We start from the raw sequence: 24,351 nt of genomic DNA, 5'->3' as shown, positions 1-24,351 counted from the left end.
TAGCCCAAGTCTTTACTTTTCCACAAGATGACTATCCTCTCATAGTTACATTCTTGACGAGTCTATGTGGATGGGAGGACGAAAAGAAGATATATCTGACGATGAATGGACGGATGAGACTTATGGAACTACCGAGGCTGATTTTATTTATTTGGATGATGCGGATAGAGGCTTAGCCTTAGGGCTACAGCCAGGACTCTACAACATCCTCTTACCTTGATCCTTAGTATTAGTGTGGTGACTGGTAGGTAGGTTAGTGTTTTCAAGTTGTTTCTAGTTTTGTGTCCTTAAATGAGTCCTTATTTTTTTCCACTGATGTGCCTCTCGAGGTATAGTGCTTGTTAGTTAATTGTACAGGTTGAAAAGTTTGAGGTGGGTTCGCTTTCATAGTCCTGGGGACTGCTGCAATGTTCATACATGGATATCTACATCAAATTACGGACATTTCTCATCGAATCAAGGAGATCTCCAAAATACAGGTGTAATTCTCCTATGCCCACTCTTTCATTTTTACTGTTCAATTAATTGCATGAACTATAATGCATGACCACATGGAATTTGTCAAGCACTACTTAGTTTTTGAAGTTGCCTAAGGTGTTAGTGTAATCATTAATTGAGTTTAACCTTATTTTAGAAATTCTTGGGAATGCATGATGTCTTTAGTTAACCTTGGAATATGGTTGTCTTAGGTCTAGGGTTAAAACCATCTTAATGCTTGAACAACCTGGCCGTGTGTGTTGACCTCTAAGACATAGCTTCTACCCCTTTGTCGAAAGGATGTAAGAATGCATGATAATTTGGGAACAAAAATCCAGAGATAAATAAAAAATAAAAAGAAAGACCTACAAAAAATGACAGTGTATGTTTGTTAATGTGCTTTCATGTCGGCCTATCGCCCTATTGACACTTGGTAGGCGACGAGTATTCCACTCCACACCGATGCCCTGGGTTGGTAGTAGTAGGGGGTAGCCTTGCCTAAGGTGAGCTAGTAGATTCCTGGAGAAGGCCTTGTGGTAAACATGGCACCAAGGTATTTGTAAAAATTGTCACGTGCATAAAAGAAATTAAGGCAAAAGCCTCCTATGACTCTGATATTTCTTGTGTCCATAGGCTCTTGGGAATAGCTTCTTCTTAGAATAGACACATTGTGGTCGTCTGTTTATTTATTAAGCTTGGTAATTTTCCTTGACTTAGGCTAGTTGTAGACCTTGTTTAACCTTCGACACCATGCTAACTCTTGAATTACTTTCAATAGTTTTAAACTGCTGTGAATTTGCTACGCTAGCTCCTTAATGTGACCTCTTAAACTAGGTTCTCATGGCATACTTCCATTATGGTCTAATGTGCTTGATTTTATTTTTGATACACTCTAAATCTTTTGAAGACCAAGCATGCTTTCACTCTACTTCCCTATTTTGCAGATACAGCCTACCATAGCAAACCCTGTCGAGCTTACCATACCATAGCTTCCGAGGACGGAATCTACATCAGGAAGGGGAGCATGTTAACCTATGGCGGACATTGAGACGTATTACTTTTTACATCATATAATTATTTTACGTATTCTGAGTCATGGGCTGGGCTTGTCGGCACCACATGTAAAGGGTAAGGGGATTGGGTGATCGCCGATGAGAGGCGCACCTCAAATTTCATCAAGATAAGGGTTAGGATCGGTCGGCCATGTGTGGGTGCCCATGTGTGAACAGCCAGGTCACATATAAAAGTCAAATGTTACCTAAAACCTCTCATTCTGTAAGTGTTGAATACAAGGAGTGCTCTTGCTTCATCTTCTCCATCTCCTTCTCCAGCGTGTGTGTGTGTGTGTGTGTGTGTGTGTGTGTGTGTGTGTGTGTGTGTGAGAGAGAGAGAGAGAGAGAGAGTGTAGCGATCGAGCATTGCATGGCGGCATGGCACGACTGTGGTGGCGAGGCGACAGAGCGGCGGCGGGCGGCTCCTTCTTCATCGCGGCGCGAGAATCCTTCACGACGGCAGTCTGAGCGGTGAGTGACACACCATTGCTCCCTGTTTTGAGCTTGCTGGTTTCCTGGTTGTGTGCTTGCAGCCATTCGTGGCTCGCACACGGGGCTTGGCAAGTCCCTAGCTCCGACACGTGTGGCAAAAGTGCACAGCATGGTCCATAGAGATAAATTGTTCTAAGATTTGTAGTGATCTTAGCGATCCTTAAGTTTGAAGTTTACCCAAACGTAGAGAAACCTGGGTGTTGATGACTTGAACTGTGGTTCAATGTGACTTCTACTTAACCTACCTATGGAGCATGCCAGTGCTCCTTTTGTTTGAAATGAGAGTATCCCTAAGAGGTCCTCTTCTAAAGCTAGCTTGTCTGGCTATTCTTAAATATCTTAAGAGCTTGGCTTGAATACCAGTTTAGGTAGTAGCCCATTCAGATCTTACTGGATTACTTTGACAAATAATCTAGATTAAGTATTCAAGGTTGTGGAGCTTGATATAGTTCCTTAAATCATAGCCATGTTGAACTTTGGGATAAACTATATGTCATATACGGTGTTGCATAGTTCATGTAGTGAAAAACACCCTTGGTTTGGATGCATAGTCATTGATATGCTTGAGATTTTGTAGTTATTTCTCAAGGAGAGGAAAAGAGTCCACTTGTCTGTCACAATGAGCTTCATGTTCACTTGATGGTATGGGACGTCAAGTGCTCATAAAGGTCATTGTGGTCTTCGTGGTATGGGACACAAAGGTTGACCCTTTGATTGGTTTTTTATATGTTTGTTCCATAGTGATCAAGTGTTGGTATACTTGTTCCATAGTGTGATCAAGTGTTTGGACAAGATTGAGCTTTGAAACTCACTTGATAGCCTTTGTTGGGAACAAATCCAATGACAGAGTTTGGAGAAGCTCTCGGGGTAGCATAGCCATGATCAAATACTAGTGCTGACAAAGTGGTTGCTAGTTTGAGAATGCTATAGAACAATTGAGCAGGGGGATTAGTATTGTCAGATGATTCTTATACGTGGGGGATGCCCTACAATATTCAAGGAGTGTAATCTCGCTTAAATCCAACACTTGTGTTTATTTTTGAGCAAAGGTTTGGCTGCTACTGTACAAATTATAGAACTATGGAATTACTTTCATAAATTAAAAAAGTAAATCCTTAGTTTGCTTGGGCTATTTAGTTTTGCAAAGTTCATGTCCTTGTAGAACCAACCAGTTGCAAGGCATTGGGAAATGAGTGGATCATGTTGCTAGTATGTGATGGGGTTACTACCTTGTTAAAGTGAGAAGTACTTCACTCCAGACGAGCATGGTTATTTATTGTCATTGGATCCAACATAGTTTTATAAACCATGACTGTGTTTGTTAGAAAGAATTCTAAGCCGGAAAGCTTAGCAAAGTATTCTAACATGTCTGGTGACTTTAGGACTGAACATGGTGATTCAGAAGTAAACTCAAGGTTTGAAGTCAATCCAAAGAGAGTAGACGCAAACCACACTAGATTTGGCGTTAATCCCGAGTGATTACACAAATATTGATCTTGATGCTAGTAGGGAATGCCTAGCAATTATATTGATTGTTTTTTATACTTTAGCATGGTATCGCTGTATGCGCGTGCACTTTCCAACAATCATCACCTTCCTCGTTTCGAAAGATGTGCTAATCCGGAGTGATTAGCCGAGGTTTCTACGAGAAGAAGAGTGAGCGCTGATCTGGATCGATCAGACGAATCTATTGGGTTATGTACTGAGACGAAGTGCTAAGGGGTGGACCCTTCATGCTCGCTTGACCTTGTGTCAGATGGGGGTGATAAATTTATTAGAAGAAAGTGATAGATTCATTTAACCAATATAGGCGTTGACTTCTAATGAGCTCAAATTTTATGGAAATTCACAAACCTTAGGTGCTTGTTATTCTAGATAAAGCCCTAATCTTGTCAATTTGGTGCTAAACCAAATTGGTAAGAGTATTCAGTGTGTAGTTGAGTATGCATGAACTGGCAACTAGATTAGCCTCATTAGCCTTGGATTAGCCTAGATTATGAAAATTAGTCTAGGTTTAAAGAGATAAGAGAGAGTAAGAGACTTGTGTAGTCTTGATTATCAAAAAGGTACCAAAATATGGTAATCTGGCCTACATACAAGACCCCCCTTTTCACACTATCATAAGTGTTGTCCTCCATAGGCATGTGGAAAGACGGTCGTCTCCCTACGTATGCAATATAGGCAAGTAGACTACACTCCTAGCTCACCAATGGAATGATAAACACTCCTTTCATCGCTAGGGGATTCAACCCGGTTAGGTGCATGGAAGCTTATCCCTTTCGAGAGAGAATGCTATGAGCACCACTACCTTGACATAGACTTTACACACACAAGCTCAATCTTTCCATAGCTCATTCACTCATCATCCCACTCATTCATACATCCAATATAAGAAGAAAGCTAAGCTAATGCACACACAAGCTCAAAGCACACTTCATTCTCAAGCACTTACTTCCCTAGCATGCACACAAACCTTGAAGCTTAATGGAACTTGAAATAATCATGCATTCTCATTCACTACTCAAGCAATGCCTTGCCCATGGATAAGCTACAAGCTATGGAGAAGCTTACGCTTGAATCCACTACCACACAAAGCCTAATAGAGAATCCACAAGCATCAACAAAGAAGCATGCACACTAGAGAATAGAGATGAGAAGAGAGAAAAACATCATCTCATTGCATTGAATTAGAAGAGCATGCGGTGCCAAAAATGTGCGCTTTTGCCACACGTGTCGGAGCCAGGGACTTGCCAAGCACCGTGTGCAAGCCACGAATGGCTGCAAGCACACAACCAGGAAACCAGCAAGCTCAAAATAGGGAGCAATGGTGTGTCACTCACCGCTCAGACCGTTGTCATCGTGAAGGATTCTCGCGCCGTGATGAAGAAGGAGCCGTCGCTCTGCCGCCTCGCCCGCAGCCGTGCTACCATGAAATGCTCGATCGCTACACACTCTTTCTCTCTCTCTCTCTCTCTCTCTCTCTCTCTCTCTCTCTCACACACACACACACACACACACACACGTTGGAGAAGGAGATGGAGAAGATGAAGCAAGAGCACTCCTTGTATTCAACACTTACAGAATGAGAGGTTTTAGGTTACATTTGACTTTTATATGTGACCTGGCCGTTCACACATGGGCGCCCACACCTAACCCTTATCCTGATGAAATTTGAGGTGCGCCTCTCATCGGCGATCACCCAATCCCCTTAGCCATTACATGTGGTGCCGAACGACAAGCCTGGCCCATGACTCAGAATACGTAAAATAATTATTTGACGTAAAAAGTCATACGTCTCAATGTCCGCCACACATGCACAAGTGCTTGCATCTCTACAGACCAAGCATAATATACTTTGGTTGCTAAGTAGCACAACAGTGCGATTGTTTAGTATGTCCTCATCCAAGAGTTCATCGCATGAATCTAGGACCATACAAGCATTATCAGACTCTCCGGCTTGACTTTGTTAAGTCATTCACTAAGCCTCAAATGGGCTGGGCTACTATAACACTATGGTTGTTTAGTGCAAGATAAAAATGGGCAATGGATTAATTGGCATTACCCAACAATGGAATCTAACGTCCTTGTGTACCTAACTTTGTGTGTGACTTGGCACACAAATTATAAAATGTCATGCCTGGCTACATGCATGTGTAGTAACCAAGATATGAAAATTAAATGGTAGCTAATGCCACATTTCAAGCATGTCCATAGATGCAATAATCACGGTCACTCGTATTAAGTGCAATACCTCACATCCAAGCTCCATTTGGAAGTGATGTGTGTGAAGACACTTAGGACCGTCAGGGCACTTTTTCCCTCACTAGGAGGTTTTTTCCCCCGTGCGTATGTACACCCTCTTATCTACTCATTTTGGGGCGTGTACTTATCTTTTGTATACGGCACACATTTGTTGATTCTAACCTAGTGAGTTTGTATGCTCTCAAGCTTCTCTATCTTGTGTGTGTGTATTGTTCCAACCCTAACCTGCATTCTAACAATTGGTATCAGAGCTAGCTTCCTTGACACTTGATCTAGTAATTTGCCTCCCTCCTCACACGACTCTATTTTTCTGTCTCTGATTGAGATACCCTCTTAAGAGAAGAAAAAATATATATACTGTAGTGTTCTGCATACGAAGTAAATAAAATTTTCGGGGTTCGCGACGCGATTTGGGTGCATTTTGGGCACCGCAAGGTTTCTGCAAATGTTCTGGAGAGGCATCATTTTGGATTGGTTCTGCTCGATTTTGGGTGTTTGGGCTGTGTATAGTAGCAATAAAGATTTGGTGTGCAGCAGCATCTATAGTGTCTTCAACAACAATCAACCATCATACTTTTTCCAGTAACACTCTATTCTCTACTCTGTGTTATTTTTCATACACTTTGCAAGTGATTTAGTCAGTTGTGTGGTCAGTGGTAGTGAAACTCGTCCTGTTTCACAACTACCAGTGTAACCAGGTGCTGTAGGTACATCTAAAGTAGAATCTGATACAGATGCGGCTCCTCCACATGCACCACCAGTACCTCCTACTACTCCTCAAACGAGATGGGATGGAAGAGATGCACATGCACATGCATTACTTACACTTTCTATGAAGCGAAGCATTATTCCTCGTATTCGGTCATGTGTAAGACTTCAAAACATGCATGGGATGCACTAAACCAGGTGCGCAATGAAGTATGAGTTGCATATCTGCGCAAACAGTTGGAGTCTGAGCACATGAATGAGTGAGACTCAATGGACGTCTTGACCAAGATCAAAGATTTTAAGGAGCAGCTCGCTAGTGTGGATGAGATATATCTTGATAGTACATTAGTGCCCACAATTCTCAATGCATTGCCAGATTCTTATATCTAAGTTTTTCCTCTACCCTTAGACTCATGATGAAGGGAAATCCAAATGCCCTTACATTTGATGAGCTAGTTTCAGTACTCTTGCTCTGCAAGAAGAGCAGTCTAGGCAAAACACATCTGTTATGCAAGTTGGTGACCAAGCTTTTGTTGCAAATCAGAAAGGAAAAGGTAAAGCTTCTTCGCATGGTGGCTATAATCCAAAATCAGAATCCTCAGATAAGGATGCAAAGAAAGAAGGTGATAAGCCTAAAAAGAAGAGAAGGTGTTACTATTGCAGGAAACCAAGGCACTACATAAATGAGTGTAAGAAAAGGCTACAGAAGAAGAAAAGGAAAGAATCGGGCATGGTTGTGGCTAATGCATCTACACCAAGTTCAGAGAAGAAGGAATCTGCAAGTTTTACTCAAGATGATTGGGCATGGACTGTACATTACAGTTATGACCCTTCTGTTCATGATGTATGTCACTGGCAAAATCAGATGCTTGGTACTTTGACAGTGGTGCTAGAAAGCACATTACTTCACAAAAAAATTTGTTCTCATCTCTGGAATCTATCCCAAGTGCAGGAACTATCTCATGTGCAAACGGTTCCTCATATCCTATCAAAGGAGTTGGTAGAGTTATGCTCACTACTACAAATGAGGGCGCATTTACTCTTTCTAAAGTTTTATATGTGCCAGGCATTAAGAAGAACTTGCTGTCAGTTTCAGCCTTAGCCTTGTTAGGCTTAATGGGAAAATTTGTGGATGATAGATGTACAGTTCAGGCTAGAAATGATGGTTATTCTATCATTGCCTCAAGTATCATGTTTCATGGCCTATACAAAATTGATGTATTTGAGAAGTTACAGCATGATGCTTGCTCCGTCTCTATGACTCGTGCTATGAGTGATGTAGAATTATGGCATGCACGATTTGGCCATCAGAATTATGGCAGTTTGTTACTCCTTCAAAGGCATGATATGGTGTCTAAGTTGCCAACTCTTGAGACCCCTACTAGACAGGTATGTGAGGGGTGTATTCTTGGTAAAATGCATCGGGCATCATTTCCAAAGGATGGATTTGTGAGAGCTATTAAGAAATTACAGCTCATACATAGTGATGTATGTGGTCCTATGAGGACCATCTATTGGGGGATATCTCTACTTCGTTACTTTTATTGATGATTACTCCAGATATAGCTTGGTGTATCCATTAAAGCAGAAGTCAAAGATTTTTATGTGCTTTACGCGCTTTGTATCCATGACTGAAAACGCATGTGAATGTAAAGTTGGCACCCTTCGTTCAGATCGAGGGAGGGAGTATATGTCCAAGGAATTTCCTGCATATATGGCTAAAAAAGGCATAAGGCATCAATTGTTAGCATGAATGATCTCTTGGTTGTGAGCCCCATCACTAAGTCAGTGGGGGACATAGGAGCTCTGATTATTTTAGGTAGCATTGGCTATTTTTATTATGCATTTTAGGCACCTTTTATGGGCCTTTTAGCATTATTCATTTTTGTCCTCCTTTTGTCCTTTTAAGGACCAATTGGCCAGCTCCTAGAGGGGGGTATATATATGTGCCCCCATGCTATCACTCCTATCCATCACTTTCTTCTCCATCCACAGCACAAGCCCTACACCCACAGAGTCACACACTGCTCCACGCAGGGCTATTGTACTTGCTTCATATATTCAGATTTATATCTTGTGTTTCTCTCATTCTCATTCTCTTGTCTCCGTCTACCGCTTCCGCATGCACTCTGACGTGGTATCAGAGCACTAGGCATCTTTTTGGAGGATTTCATCACGAAGAAGCTGCTCAATTCTACATTTTTCAGAGGCGGCCAGCATTGTCATCATCAAGGGGTGCTGCGTTTTCATCAAGGCAGCCTGTTTCAGCCCGAGCATCATCATCTGGATGTTGGAGAGGTGCGTTTTCTGCTTCCCGACTGTTGGACAAAATTGGTAGCTGCGTTTTTGCTCCTCCTCCTCTTTACAACCCTAGGGGTTGCGTTTTTAGCCCCTCCTCCCTCCCCTTTCTGTTGCCCTCTTTTCCTTGGTGCTTAGCCGACAGTTCTTGGCTGCATTTTTCAGCCTCCCACCCTCCCCTTTTGACAACCCTTCCTCTATCTTCAGCCTCATCTTCCTCCTCTTCTAAGCTTCCCCTCATCATCTAGGGTTTGCATTTTCAGTGTGGTGCTGCCTTGAGAGAGAGAACACTTCATACAGTTGCGTTTTTGTGGCTGATCTGTAGCCCTCTTCTTGGCTGCATTTTTTTTTCGAAGCAGTAAGTACTCTTTATAGCATTCTATTGTGGGATCATGGCTACATCAATGTACAGTGCCATACACACCTCAGCAAAATGGTGTGGCTGAGAGGAAGAACATGTCTCTCATGGAGATGGCACGATGTATGGTGAAAGCCCAACATTTACCTCATGGTTTTTGGTTAGAGGCAACTATGTGCGCAAACTATGTGTTGAACAAATTTAATGCCCTATCAAGGCCTTGCAGTCCAAAACTCCTTATGAAGCTTGGCATGGCAGGAAGCCTTCTGTGGCTCATTTGCGTGTTTTTGGTTGTCTTACTTATGCTATTGTGCCTGAGCAACAACGCAATAAGCTTGATGATAAGGCAGCTAAATGCATATTTGTGGGATGATACAGTTCAGAAAAAGCAAGGGATATAGGCTCTACCATCCGGCCTCAAAGCGGATTTTGGTGGTAAGTAGAGATGTTTTTGCCAAAAACTCAGTTCAGCCCATGCTTTCATGCAAAAAACAGCAGAATGTATGCTCACAGGACATGTTTGATTCGCTCCTACCTTTGTTTAATGGAGGGCAACCATATGTAAAGCATTTGAATGCTCAACCAAGTGTTGAAATTCAGCCTTTGCAGGTGCAAAATCATCTTGCAAATCAACCTTTTGAGATGAGGCAATTATTGAGGATGTAGTGGATGAGGAGAGAGCAACCATAGAAGAATCTAGGCATATTATGCCAAAATGGCTTGTGCAGACATTGATAGATAGAAAGTTGGCAGCTCCTTTTCCTAGCAGAACTCGTGCAGGTTCTCATCATTCAGATTATTTTCATGTGGATCATATTCTCATTTCTACTTTATGTAATGAGGAGGAACTCGTGCAGGTTCTCATCATGAGGATTATTTTCATGTGGATCATATTCTCATTTCTACTTTATGTAATGAGGAGGAACTTGTTTCCTTTGAGGAAGCACAGGATGATGATCATTGGATGCATGCTATGTAGGATGATTATAACTCTATACTCAAGAATGACACTTGGTATTTGACAAATCTACCTCATTGGCAAGAAGGCCATTAGTACTAAGTGGATTTACAAGTTAAAACGCAAAGCGGATGGTAGCATTGATCGCTACGAGGCCATACTTGTTGCAAAGGGGTATGCTCATTAAAAGGGCATTGATTATGATGAGACCTTTGCACCCACATCACGTATGACTACCATTAGATGTCTCATTGCTTTGGCAGCACATCATAGGTGGAATTTACATTAGTTGGACATTAAGATTGCATTCTTCAATGATGATTTACATAAAGAGATGTATGTATCGCAACCTCCTTGTTTTGCTGTGAAAGGAGAAGAGTCTAAAGTATGCAAGTTGAAAAAGGCTCTTTATGGCCTTAAGCAGGCTCTTGGAGCATGGTATGAGAAGATTCTTGGTTGCAAATGATTTTTACAATAGTCCAACAGAGAGTACCCTCTATGTGAAGAGAAATAAGGATATATTTTTTGTCATCGTTCTATATGTTGATGACATGCTACTCTCACGGGACCCGGTATAGATCACTTTTCAGCCTTTAAGGTTGATTTGCAGTCATCGTTTGACATGTCAGATTTGGAGTCCTTGCATTACTATTTGGGGATTCAATTTATACAACGCAATGATGGCATTGTTATGCTGCAGTCTAATATATACAGAAGCTATTGAAGAGGTTTAATCTTAAAGACTGTAAACCTGTGGCTACACCTATGGAGACAGGTACTTGACTTAGTCTTCAAGATGTAGGAGACTCTTTTGACGGTAGTTTGTATCAACAGGCTGTTGGATCCCTTCTTTATGTGTGTAACACGAGGCCAGATATATAGTATGCGGTCTCACAGTTGAGCAGATTTACACATAGTCCAAGTACAAAGCATTGGCATGCTGTTGGATCCCTTCTTTTTATGTGTGCAACACAAGGCCAGATAGACAGTCTGCGGTCTTACAGTTGAGCAGATTTATGCATAGCCCAAGTACGAAGCATTGGCAGGCTATTAAGTGAGTTTTTCACTATTTATAGGACACTCAGTATTTTGGATTATTTTATCCAAAGGGGAGTGAGTCACATTTGCATGCTTTCAGTGATTCAGATTGGGTTAGATGTTATGACACACGAATGTCCACTAGTGGGTTTTGCTTTCGCCTTGGTGATTCATGTATATCATGGCTCAACAAAAGAAGCAGCCTACAGTGGCCACATCCAATTTTGAAGCTGAGTACAGAGCAGCTTTTACAGCTACAATTGAGTGTGTGTGGCTCAGACGTCTTATGGTTGATTTGGATGTTGGACAGTCGTCTAGCACTACGATTTTTATTGACGCCAGAGCGCATTAGCAATTGCGAGGAGCCCAGTGGTTCATGCTCGCACCACTAAGCACATTGAGATGTATTACCACTATGTCAGGAAAGGCTCTCTGCAGAGCAGAGATCAGCTTGGTCTATGTGCCTACACATGACAACATGGCAGATTTATTCACGAAAGCTCTTCCTCGTGAAAAGTTTGAAGCTTTTCATAAAGCTTTGGGCTTACTGCTTTTTCAGGATTGATCGACCATACCCTGTATATGTTCACATCATCACTCCAGGGGGGATTTGTAGCATTATATGGGAGTGATGTGTGTGAACACACTTAGGACTGTCGGAGCACTTTTTCCCTCACTAGAAGGTTTTTTTCCCCCATGCGTATGTACACCCTCTTATCTACTCATTTTGGGGTGTGTACTTATCTTTTGTATATGGCACACATTTGTTGATTCTAACCTAGTGAGTTTGTGTGCTCTCAAGCTTCTCTATCTTGTGTGTGCATTGTTACAACCTTAACCCTCATTCCAAAATACTCTTGAATCAATGTAGATGTCATGTGTGACTACGCACACATGAGCAATTGGTCACAAATGCGAGTATATACACTCGCAAAATGATGACCACGACAATGACCACAATGAGCTTCCCCACGTTACATTGGTATCAGAGCATCAGGCTCAACAAAGCTAAACACACTGATTTAGTCCCAGATGATGGTGTACAGGTCCAAGGTACAGGAAAGTACACGGATTCGAAGCCCAAGGCAAGGAACACAGAATCGGGAAGAACTCCCAGGAGGTTTGTTGGTGGTGTTCCACAGTGCCAAAGGGGATGGTAGTCTTGTGAACCAGATAGGTTCTCAGGCAACGGTCCCAAGGGAGGTTTATCCTCCAAGGGTGATGTGAGAGTGCCAAACTCATTTCTCAGGAATGAAGACCAAGACGGTGTTCAAAGTCAGGGCAGGAATGGATTGTGGACTAGAGGAAAACCGATGCATAGATCTTCGTCAGAGACAGAGTGGTTTGGAGAACAGGCCGGGTGTTCAGAGAAAAAGGGTTGCCAGGGATGGATGATGACAGAGGGACTTCGGGACTGGATTGGGATGATGACAGTCATCCAAGAGCAAGTTGGAATCCCGTCATCAAGTTTAGCAGAGGGGGATGTCATGTGCATCATAGATGCCATGGACATTTTCAGGGCTAAATCCAGAGGAGGCAGCCAGATAAAGAGTATGAACCAAGTAGAACCAGGATGATAGAGCACATAGCACTCTTGGCAGTGTAGACTGGAGAAAGACGTGGAGAGCAAACATGAAGAGGATGCTGTCGACTGCAAGAAGGGACTGTCGGCTGCATGAAAGATGACATCGGCTGTACCAGAAGACAAGGCAACTGAAAAGCGCATCATTACATGGATTAGGACCAGTCGACTGAGTTAAATAGCATTTAATGCATTTATGACTGGCCGACCAGCAGCAGTCGGCCAGTCTACCAAGTGTCGAAGGGACCTATAAAAGGCACCAAGTGCTCATTGTTTATGACCATTCATTCCTTTATGGAGTGGATCAGTAGGGTTCTAGTTTAGGGCAAAATTTTGGTGTTTTACCACCCTTTTATGAAGACAGCCTAGGGCTGTAGAAGAGTACCTTTTTGTACCATATGAATATACTGAATTTCCAGCACATCTCTCTCTCTCTACTCTCTCTCCATATCTGCATCAGATGGTTTCCAAGAGTGTTTAGGGCTGAAAGAAGACTCCTAGAGCTTCCGCACGTTACAGATGTGGTTGCTCTTCTTCCTCTCGCTGGTCGTTGTTTATGCGCTTGCTACCCTTGCTACAACATAGCAACGCCTCTATGCCCCCTCTGTTGACATGCAACACAACTGCCCCTCCTCCCTTTGCTAGGAGCTAGCCCATCCCACACCTCCAAGTTGGCTCAAGTAATGATGCCATCAAGTGCATTTCCGTGGGTCAGAGCCCAGAACCTACAGTGTTTCTCCTCAAGTGGTGCAGTACCCATGTACCCGTGAATCGATTACCTCCTGAACCTCAAACTGTGGTTCTTATGTTTCTTTCTGTGATGTGGAAGCTCAAACGATCTCTATGATGGCAAGCGAGTACATCAGACTATCGTAGAGAATGGGTCAAAACAGAATCCCTACTTGGTCAATCATCTCGTACAAAATGTATTGAACCTATGGAACCCTGCCTACCCAATGTAGGTTTGGGGTGGTCCTTGGGCTTGGGACTCTTCGCCCGCAAAAACACAGATCTTCCTGCCCTTTTAAAAAAACATATACTTTTTTAAAAAATTGTTCTGTGAGATAGAGAGGTTCCCTCCTTCCACCATATACTTTCCACACACAAGCAGGCAGGCAGACCTAGAAAAATGAGAGATCTCAAATAACCAAATTAAAGAAAAACAAGATAAGGCTTGTCTCTTTCCACGACCGGTCATACACGAAGAAGCAAGAGAGGGATGACAGATCAAAGTGCCTCTGATACCAATGTTATGCGGTCGTAATCACCGCCATAACACAAGAGGGCAAGGAGCTCTAGTCACAACCCAGCCATAGAGGAGAATGTGGATAACACCACACTCCCGTGCACTTATAGGGGCCTACCCACCCATAAGCCTGTCCGACCGTCTAAGTGCTCCGACTTGGGAACCCTCACCCTTGCACACGCTGTCCATGCTCCAGCATATGGACTCTACATCCGGTCGAGCTCCCACGTGCTGTTACAAGCTACGTGACAGAAGATGAGTCCTGTTTAGATATAGTGGAGTCAGTCAAGCAAAGGCTGACCAAAGTTCAAGAGATGTACACCCACCAAGCTAGCAAACACCGCTGAGATATATCATTCAAAGAAGGAGATTGGGTATCTTTGGATCATGAAACACAAGTTAAAACAAAGCGTTGTCCAAAGTTATCTTTTCGTCGTTTCGATCCCTTTCCCATTGTTAAAAATATTAACAACGCCTCCATGAAGCTTTGGCTACCTATTAGTTGGTTTATGCATGATGTTTTCCATGTTAGCTAGTTGAAGTTGTTTCAAGGTACTTCGGAGATGTTGAATGACGAACAACCAAACATCATTAATAATGCAAAAATCCTAGAGATGAAACAAGTGTTGTTGCATCAATTCAAGCATGGTACCTATCACCAATCCAGACATTTCCCATTATGAAAGGGGTCTAGTGGACTCCACGGCGTCTAAATATTTAGAAAGTACAAGCTTTGAGAATGGAGGATTATCCAATACAAAAGACCTAACGCTTGACGCTTGGTCTAAGCACTAGAGATAGCTTCTTGGACATAGAAACGGGCATTAGAGCTCAAGTGTCAAATAAAAAGCATGTATGGCAAGCTCCCAGAGGGAGATTGAAACATGGTTCTGTCAGAATGCACAGCGAAAATGAAGACAACTGCTGTAGAGAGCAAAGTAAGCCTAAATCGGTCATCTCAAACTCCTTTGACAAGGCAGCCTTCGTCACTGCAATGTGCTCCATATGACCGCCGGTGAGAATGAGGTCATCCACATAAAGGATGATCAACGTGACCATGTCGCGTTCCCGAAAGAGATATAGATTGGGATCTACAACTGATCTCTGAAATCCAGTCCGTAGAAAGAAGAAATCAATCTTCTGATTCTAAGCCCTGGGAGCCTGTTTAAGACCATACAAGGCCTTCCGCAACCTGTAAACCATCCCCTTTGATCCTGGAACCTCAAAGCTTGGAAGCTTCTCAACATACACCTCCTCCTACAGGTCACCATTAAGGAGCACAGATTTAACATCCATTTGATATAGAACCTACCGCTGAGAAGAGGCAAGGGCAAGAACCGTCCGAATCATGGTCATCCTCGCTGTCGGTGCAAAGGTATCATCATAGTTGATGCCAAGCCACTGAGCATAACCCTTAGCCACAAGTCTGGCTTTGTGTTTGTCCACCGACCCATCTGACGTATACTTGGTCTTAAAGACCCACTTGACACCAATGACAGACCGTTTCGACGGCCTCGGTACCGATACCAACTCCCAAGTGTTATTCTTCTCAATGGCATCTAGTTCCACCTGCATGGCTTTCCTCCAAGCATCCTATGCAAGGGCTTCCTTGATGAAAGTGGGCTCTTTGTCCCGCATGATACGAGACATCAAAGCATAGTTTACTTGTAAAAGCTCCGCTGAATGACTTTTATTACGAACTCTGTGCGATCTTCGAGGTCCGTCCTCTGTGGTCCATTTGGAGGGAAGCTCCGTGACACCTCACTCCCTAAGGGTGTCTACTAACCACCTGGGTACTCGAACAAAACGCAGAGCCTCCTGCTGCTGCTGTGGGGGCTCTCTGAGCCTGCCACTAGTGATCGAAGAAGAGTAAAAGGCTAAGTACTAAGAGGGCAAATGTGACAGCAACATTATGGCCATATCCTCTAACGATATCTCTTTCCCTACCTGGAGAACTTCCTGCTGAAGAGCCTGCAGCTTGTTAATGTGCTCCCACATCGTCGACGACTTTATAGGATTCATCACCTCCATCTTAACTTCCAAGGAGACTCTCTTCATGGGTGATCCTCTGTTGTAGAGAGAAGCCAAATGCTGCCAAATATCTCTGGCCAACATCATATGCTTTATGTGATTGATCACCTATGGTGTGCAATTGAGAAAGATGAAAGAACAGACTCTGGCATTAACACAATCCCATAATTATGCTTGTGCCTCTCGTTTCTTCCAAATAGAGGGTAACTCCCCTTCCTCCAACTCCGGCCGTGTAACCCCAACAACAATGAAATCAACCAAGTCATAGGACTCCAACACAGATTCCATCATTACCTTCTATATGCCGTAGTTGTTCCCGTCCAACTGGTGGTCCACCGAGAACGTGGGGAGTGTCGAGATCTTCATGTGCTTCTTAGCCATCTCAAGCAAATCTGCCATCTCAAGGGTTCACAAGGTCTTGTGAAGGGAGGGTGGGTGCGAAAAAAGAAGATGAAGAGGCTGCAAATACAATGCAAGGTGACTGTCCAACGATGATGGTCGCCTTCTACCTGATCTCCAAGTCCCGTACAACCCAAAATAGTCTCCAATCAACACCTAAATCAACAAACCCTCGACGTCCCACTGTCTCCAAGCTTCAAGCCACATGGGGCTCTGATACATGTCAGAATGCACAGTGGAAATGAAGACATCTGCTGTAGAGAGCAATACACAGATGCAAGAGAGAGAAGATAGTGTAACTCTGCTATATATACACCAATAAATCCCGGAATACTGAATGACAAGTGTGGCGGGACAAGGGGCCATTTTATAGGGCCCCACGCTGCTGGTCGGCCAGCACTAAAACAGCCGATAGCAACCCACGACCTGATCAAGCTCAATCGGCCAATAAATGGACAATCGGCCAACATATCTGCAGTAATCGGCCAAGGCTGAACAACAGGTCGGGTCTGAAACCATCAATCGGCCAACAAATGGAGGTAGCGGACAGCCCTCCCATACCCAAAAATGGAAAAAATACATGGAAGTGAGGAAAAATGGGAAAACACCAAAACTGGGCGGGCACACCCACAACAGAGGCCCTGACATAGTGTACAGACAAGAGATGACTGCTAACAGGTTCTATATGATACTCACATATATTCTAATAAGGTGGAAAACAAAGGGATCACACTCTTAAAATCTAGGAGGTTTATTATTTTTGGACAACCACGTTTGTAAGCTAAACAAATGGGGGAACTTACTGAAGCACCTTTGACATATGATCTAAGAGTTGAGATATTTTTAGAGATGGGAACTCTCTTAAATTGGGACATGTGGCAAGACAATGGCTCAAAGTGAGACAAGTGGCCTCACACTTGTCACCTCTGCTCTACACTAGTCATTACAGCTTTTACTTGCCATTCTAGATAATGAGAGCCCCAAATCTATAAATTGGAGCCCTCTCTCTTCATTTGAGCAGGCTCTATTGCTGCAAATGAGTCTCTACAATGTTGGCTACTCCAAGGTCAAGGCTATCTACTACCTCTACCAGGCTGTCCTGATGCTGGCTGCTCTCTCTCTCGCAGAGGCTGCCCATGAAGTATACTAGTTGAATGGCTTGGGTGCTTAGCCGCCAAGCCAAGTTCCAATCACTAGTGGAATCTCCATATTTACTTGAGCAACTAGGGTTCATACACAGCCAGGTCAGCAGCATGACCAATTCCCTTCTTCCATAGCTTGTCAAGCCTTCCAGCTAGGGACTTCTTTTTATGCTCCGAATTATTAAGACAAATTGTAAAACTCTCCCACATCCCATGCCCTGCTAAAAATTGCAGATCAAGTGCAAAAATTTATCCAGACAATTTTTAGAACACATTCATATCAGAGACACATTGAATGACTAGCTGGGTAATGAATTCCACCAGTTGACCTGACACCTACCAAATGCATTTGACCTAAGGCATCATTCACCAGCAGGGCAGGGAGGTCACCAGTCAACTTGACACCTTCCAAATGCATTTGGTCTAGAACTTATGGGTGGGTGAATTCTCCTCTAATGGGGGAATAGTTCCGCAGAGGGTTTGAGACTCTGGCTAATTCTTGCAAGCAGTCTTGAAATATTTAGTAATTCTCAATCTTGTTCTTGCAAACTGCTGCACGTGTTCCATAAGACTATTACAAACAATCGGAACATGGGCTGATGGATGTCGATTACTCCACACAAATGTTGCATGCATACGTGTGTTTAGACCTTTGAATGATGTGCATGTGTTTTGACATTATTCTCAACATTTGAGCACATGCAGTCCTCTGTTTCAAACACACAGGCACACTCATTGTAAGCCATAAAAGCAGCATTGCAAGACAAATGACGATGATGCAATAATCTACCTCTCGATTCCCAATTTCACAAAAGATGTCTTGCATTCTTCAACGCATGATTGTAGAGAAAGAACACGATTGTAGAGACAGGCGAAAGAAAAAATGCAGAAGCACCAAGGTACAAATACTACAATGGGGAAACCTGCAAAGAAGAGGCAAGATGCGCTTAAAAAAGCTATTTTAGACCCTTTTACTGGAGGCCTCGGGCATATATATGTATTCTTCAAGGTATTAAAACTTTAGAAAGGAGATATTCTTCAATGCTCACTGCTGGCTAAACCCTAATATTTGAAAACCCGCGTAGACCTTAAAGGGACAATGCCCTGCTAGGCAGTAGAACTTGCGATCATACCAGTCTGGCGGGCGTAGGCAAACAGGCCCCCGGCATCGATGACAGGACCGGCATCTCCGAGGGATTTCAAGGAGTACTGTTTGCTCTGAGTGTGGTTGATGAGGATGCTGCGGTCGAGGTCGAGAGTGACGATGTCGCCAGTCTTGCACTCTTTGGAGAGGGCCCCTTCACATTCCACAGGGTAGAGCTCGCCGGTGGCCACAGAGTTTCGGAAGAAGATGCGGGCGTACGACTCCGCCACAACGGCCTTCACCCCGGACGCCCCCAGGGCCACCGGCGCATGCTCCCTTGACGAGCCGCACCCGAAATTGGCGCCCGCCACTATCACCGGATACTTGGTCTTCGTCTTTCCTTCCTCCACAAAGCGCCCGTAGCTCGACGGCAGCCCTACCAACGCCAGACTTCCCAGCTTCTCGTACTCGTCTGGCTTCGATGGCACCAGGGTTAGATGCTCTGCCGGTATGATCTGATCTGTGTCTATGTTGTCCTGCACCACAAAGCACTCACCGTGAAAGATCTTGGATGATTCCGACGTCGCCGTGAGGAAAAAAGGACGCCTGTGGCATTGTACAGGTTTTAGGGCTCTCTGCGCGCACAAGAACAAGGACGCTTTGGAACTCCATTGATGCGGAATGCGGGCAGCAGAGTTACAAAAGAAAGATGAGGAAGGAGCCTCGAGGTAAGAAGCTTGGCAGGATGAAATGGCTTCGGGCTTGGAGACGTGCACACAGGAAGAAGCTGCCGCCATCGCCATAGCTATCGAGCTGGCTTCACAAGCAAACTCGGGAAAAATGAAGCGAGCAACACGTCAACGCAACTTTGAAAAAATGAAGCGAGCAACCCTTCCACGCAACTTTGAGGTCGCACTATATGTCACGGGTTTCTTCTTCTTTTTTAATCAATAATTATTATTATTTATATTAACTGATCAAAAGCTGTCAACGGCTTTTTATATACTTTGCAATCCAGAATTGAAGATTTGAGACCTTTGTAATTGTTATATGTGTCAGACTGTGTAAATTCTATCTCTCTTAATTAATTCTTGCGCTTGTTGTTTGTTGGTAAATTTAAAAAAATAAGCTGTCATACAACCAAAACCAAAATACCACTTACTACTCTTTCTTCACCTCATTCAAAATTTTACATAAAAACTCCCATCTTTCATCCTTTAACAAGAAGTAAGATTGTTCCCAAGAAATCTGATACCCCAACAGTAGGCAAGCCTCCATCATAGCTTCTGTAGTGCAACCACGAGGGGACTGTTTTTCTAGCATTCCCCCTCTCTTGGACCATACTTTAACAGTGGGTCTGGTACCAACCGGGTTTTCAATAAAAGCAACAAATGTATGATCGGTTTGTTTTTCTTTGCGGTATCACCTCGAGGTTTTTGGACCGAATTTAGGAGGCCTTTTCTTCCCATCCTAACATCTTACCTGTTTTGCAGCAAACAATCTAGCATTAGGGGAATAACCCTAGTATGTTTGAAGCTTACCAAGAATCAGGGCAACATTCAGAGCATATTCCTTTGCAGATTTTGAATCAATAAATCTATCTCAAGACACCTAATTTTATTCACATTACACACAGACCAGCACATGCACACACATTTATGATTAGCTCTGAATCTTGCAAGCACGTACATGCTGCCCTCAAAAACACAACTACATTCCTGCTAGACCAAATTTCCGATAGGATTTTTGGCTTTGATAATATTGAACACCAGTCCACTGTGATCATCACGAACTGACCACTTACCAAAGAGCCAGTCCCCCCCAATATGTTTGCACACCTAGACTCTTCTCTATCCATTTAGATATTTTGAACCAGGTACTCTTAATAGCTGGACATTCCCAAAACACATGTTTTCCATCTTCAATTGATGACCTGCACCTGGGGCAGATGCCACTAGAAATATTTCTCCTTTGCAGTTTAGAACCAATAGGTAATGCCCACATGCAAACCTTCCACAAAAGGACTTGGAACTTCCTCGGGATCTGACAATCCCAGATCAAATTCCATCTCTTTTTTCAGTTGGAGGAACTCCACTTTATATTTCAGATTTTATTGTTGTACAACACATTGGCATCCCCATTTCTCATTAATGCATAAATGTCCCTGGTTTTGCCATCCTTAAGTTTGACACCATTGATCCAAGTCCAATCCTTGATCCAAACTGAGGTGTCAGTTGCTGTGGAACATAATTCTGTATGAAGCACCTCCAAAACCTGAGCCATCAAATCTCTTTCCCTCCTAACTAGATAAGAGGTTCACATCTTTCCACCCTACTAGATCCCTATCCCAACACTCAGCTAGATGCCTAATGTCTTTATTGTTCAAATTCTTTGCCACATATGTATCAAGTCGGGCTAGAAGGGGATTAAACTTGTGAGTCCACCATATACCCAAAGCAAGCATGGAATTGCTTGTTACCCTTCCACCTCCATCCCAGACCATGAAACCCAAGCTATCCTTCCAACAATTGCATAGCAGTTTGCAAAGATCTGAGCATGTGATCTTAAGAGGGGCACATGAGAAAAGTTTATCCTTCCATTTTAGGTTCCCCCATCTACCATTAGCCATAACATCAGCAAGCTCCACTAGTTCCCTCATCATTAGAGGCCAGGTGACATTTTGAGATAAAAATCAAGGAAGCATCAAAGACCTTTTGGGGCAGCACATTGAGTGGGCATGTGAATAATACAAATGCCCCCTTCCTTTTTAGGAACTGAAAGTTTATCCTAAGCAATCCAAGTAGAGACTCTTTTTTTCCCATTACAATTTCTCCACAGAAAATCTCTAATAGGGGCAATGATTTTCTTCCAGTGGCACTTTCCAAAAATTAGCACAGGGCATAAAAACATAACATAAGCATCCAAAACTGAATTGCAAATATCAACCCTGTTATGAAAAGAGACTCTAAAGCCTTCTCGCTTTTTCAATTTGTCTGGGTAAGCCTCCTTCGAAGGGCGAACTAGGTAAGTGGCTCCAAGAGAGTATTCTGCTTGACTGTGATGTGTCTAAGATCTACTTGGGGGAAGGCCTTTTCAACGTGATGTTTATTAAAGGCCAGTCTATTTCTGAATTGTTTGCTAAGGGGCCTTTGTTTTTCGGGCAACGATTGGTGCATGTCTTTCTTTTTGATCCTTTGTTTGATGTCAATAAAAGTCTGCAGAATGCGTGCCCTGTTTGGGTAGACGTTGTAGGGCTTCCTCCTTGGCTTAGGCCTACACTGCATGACATAGCCCAATCCCTAGGTTCTATGTTATATGTTCCTGGTGATGAGGTAGGAGGGAGGCAGGGCAATAGTGTGTGCATCACTTGGAATTCAGCCATTAAAACCCCAAAATCTATGGAGGTGGATTTAGGTCAGCTGGACAAGCTAGAACTAGGCCTTAAGTTTGGAGTCTTCCTCGGTGCATATTTTTTATGTGGAGCCTTTGGGCATATTGCCAAAGACTGCCCTGAATTAGGTTCTAGATTAAATAGCTTCAGTGATTGGGAAATCTTTTATGGTGGTGTCAACTTAAGGTGTAGTGGGGTTATGACTTTGGTTAGGAGAGATCTTAGTCCTAGTGTTATAGCTAATCACCCTGAGGAAAGAATTTCAGTGGTCGAGATTTTAGTAGATGGTGAGAGAATATGGTTTATCAATATATATGGGGCACATAATCATAAGGTTAGGAGCAGTATGTGGAATCGGATTGCTAGTTTAAATGCACAAGTGCCTTGTATTGTTCTTGGGGATTTCAACATGGTGGCAAAAGTGGTTGATAGATGTGGTAGTAGTTACTATGTTCTTATAGGGAAGGAAAAAGGGAAATGGGAAGAGCTTAGAAGGGGGTTGGGGCTCAAGGATAGTTGGTATCTGGGTGACTGGAGAGATAAACCGAGGCATACTTACTTTAGCCTTCAATATCTGTCTTCCTCCTCAAGAATTGGTAGGATTTTTTTTTAGCCAACAGGCCTCATTGGTGCCTCATACATTGAGATTTTTAGTTGATTGTAGTTCTACACTATCTGATCACCTTCCTTTGAAGTGGAGCTGGTCCAGTAATGATGGGGCTGACATAGATTTGTCTCATTTCCCCAACAATAAGGAAGTTGAGTGAATAACTTGCTTTGAAGTGAATAACTTGCTTTGAAGGATCCTCTCTTTGTGGAGTACACAGAAGAAGCAATTAAAAAACTCAAAAGGAGAAAGGGGGCTGATGGCTCTTGGAGGCAATTTGCTAATGAAATACAAGGGATCATTAGAGTTGTGATTAAATGGCTGATGAAAGGAGAGGAGAGAGAAGAAAGTGGGCTGCATTGTTAGAAGATCTTCTGCTAAAGAGGCAAACCATAGGATTGGATACTGCTGACACTGAGTTGTACTTTAAGTGTCAGACTAGTATTAAAGAAGAGGAAGATAGATGTTATAGAGATCATGAGAATTGGGCTAGAAGGAATCGATTTAGTAATAGTAGAAAACCAGACAATAGGCTTTTTAAACTCCTAAGGAAAAAGTGTGATAATGAGATTGTGGGAAACATTCTGGATGAGGATGGCACCCCCATGAATGATATTAATATACTGGCTATGAAATGGGTGAAATTTCTGGGTTCAACCCTGTTAAAAACCGTTCTAAGGAGGATCAAACACTAGCTCCATTGCATAGTTGAATAGAAATGAAGAAGATGAAGTTAAGCTACTAATCAAGAAGTAATTAGCATAATGATGAGCATAATGACAACATAAGTGAGGGGCAAATATGTGTTGATTTCAATAGATGAGAGCCTCTTTATATAGGCTGAAGTACATGAGGATTAAGCTCAAGATTAGGTGTTAATCATCATCTAAATCATCTCCACCTTCCCTCCTAGATTCAAGCACCTAAAAGTGACCACCAACCCTAGAATCTTGCTAATCACACCAATGCTACCTAATCAAGAGATCACGACCCCTTTGGCTGATGTTGAGCTCCTAAATGACTCTTTTACATCATGGTAAGATTGCATAATAACCTTTGTATCCATTTGCCCATAATCTATGACTTTAGTGCATAGTGCTAGTTACAAGGTATGTGCCCTACACATCATTTTAGTGAAGGTGTTTGCCATATTTTTTAACACCCCTCCTCAAACACTGAATCCACTCAATGATGCAGTTGGTCATGCTGACTCTCATGAGCCTAATTAACCACCCAATGCTCAGTGATAGCATGCATGAGCGTGGTCTGACTAGCAATGCCATACATAGGTTATGCCAATGTGAACTCAGAGGCTTTAGTCATGCGTACAAAAGAGGTATGGGACGACTTTAGAAGAGTGTGACAAGACGTGGCTACATGTATGAGTGAAGAGGACACCCATGTGTATAGGGCATGCCCTTGCTTTTAGCACTTTAGAATAAATGATTTGATCTAATCATAGATAGGGCCTCATGATGGTGGCCCTTGTCTTCATCTTTTTCTTCTTCTTGGTCTTCTTCCTGCTGCACTTCTTCCATGATGTAGACTCGTTGCATCTTCTTCTTGGCAAAACAATTCTTCTCTACATGGCCAGGTTTGTGACAAAAGTTACAAATGAGATTGTTGTTGTTGTAGCCCTTGTTGTAGTTGCCTTTGTTCTTGCCATACCTACTAGATCCTGCATAATAAGCATTTTCAGTAGACAAGGTTGATGACGATGGAGACT

At 43.0% G+C, this 24,351-nt stretch overlaps 1 pseudogene across 1 annotated transcript; it reads right to left on the bottom strand.

Annotated features, from left to right (window-relative positions):
* Positions 1-18,347: 18,347 nt before the first annotated feature.
* LOC147638688 (3-isopropylmalate dehydratase small subunit 1 pseudogene) lies at positions 18,348-19,522 on the bottom strand (annotated as a pseudogene). The gene has a single exon (XR_015265959.1). The product of XR_015265959.1 is annotated as a 3-isopropylmalate dehydratase small subunit 1 pseudogene (transcript).
* Between the last annotated feature and the right edge of the window lie 4,829 nt (positions 19,523-24,351).

Source organism: Cibotium barometz, chromosome 5 (genome assembly GCF_041138505.1).
Source record: "Cibotium barometz isolate CiBa-2024 chromosome 5, ASM4113850v1, whole genome shotgun sequence".
NCBI lineage: Eukaryota > Viridiplantae > Streptophyta > Polypodiopsida > Cyatheales > Cibotiaceae > Cibotium > Cibotium barometz.
This window is presented reverse-complemented; position numbering and strand designations above follow the sequence as displayed.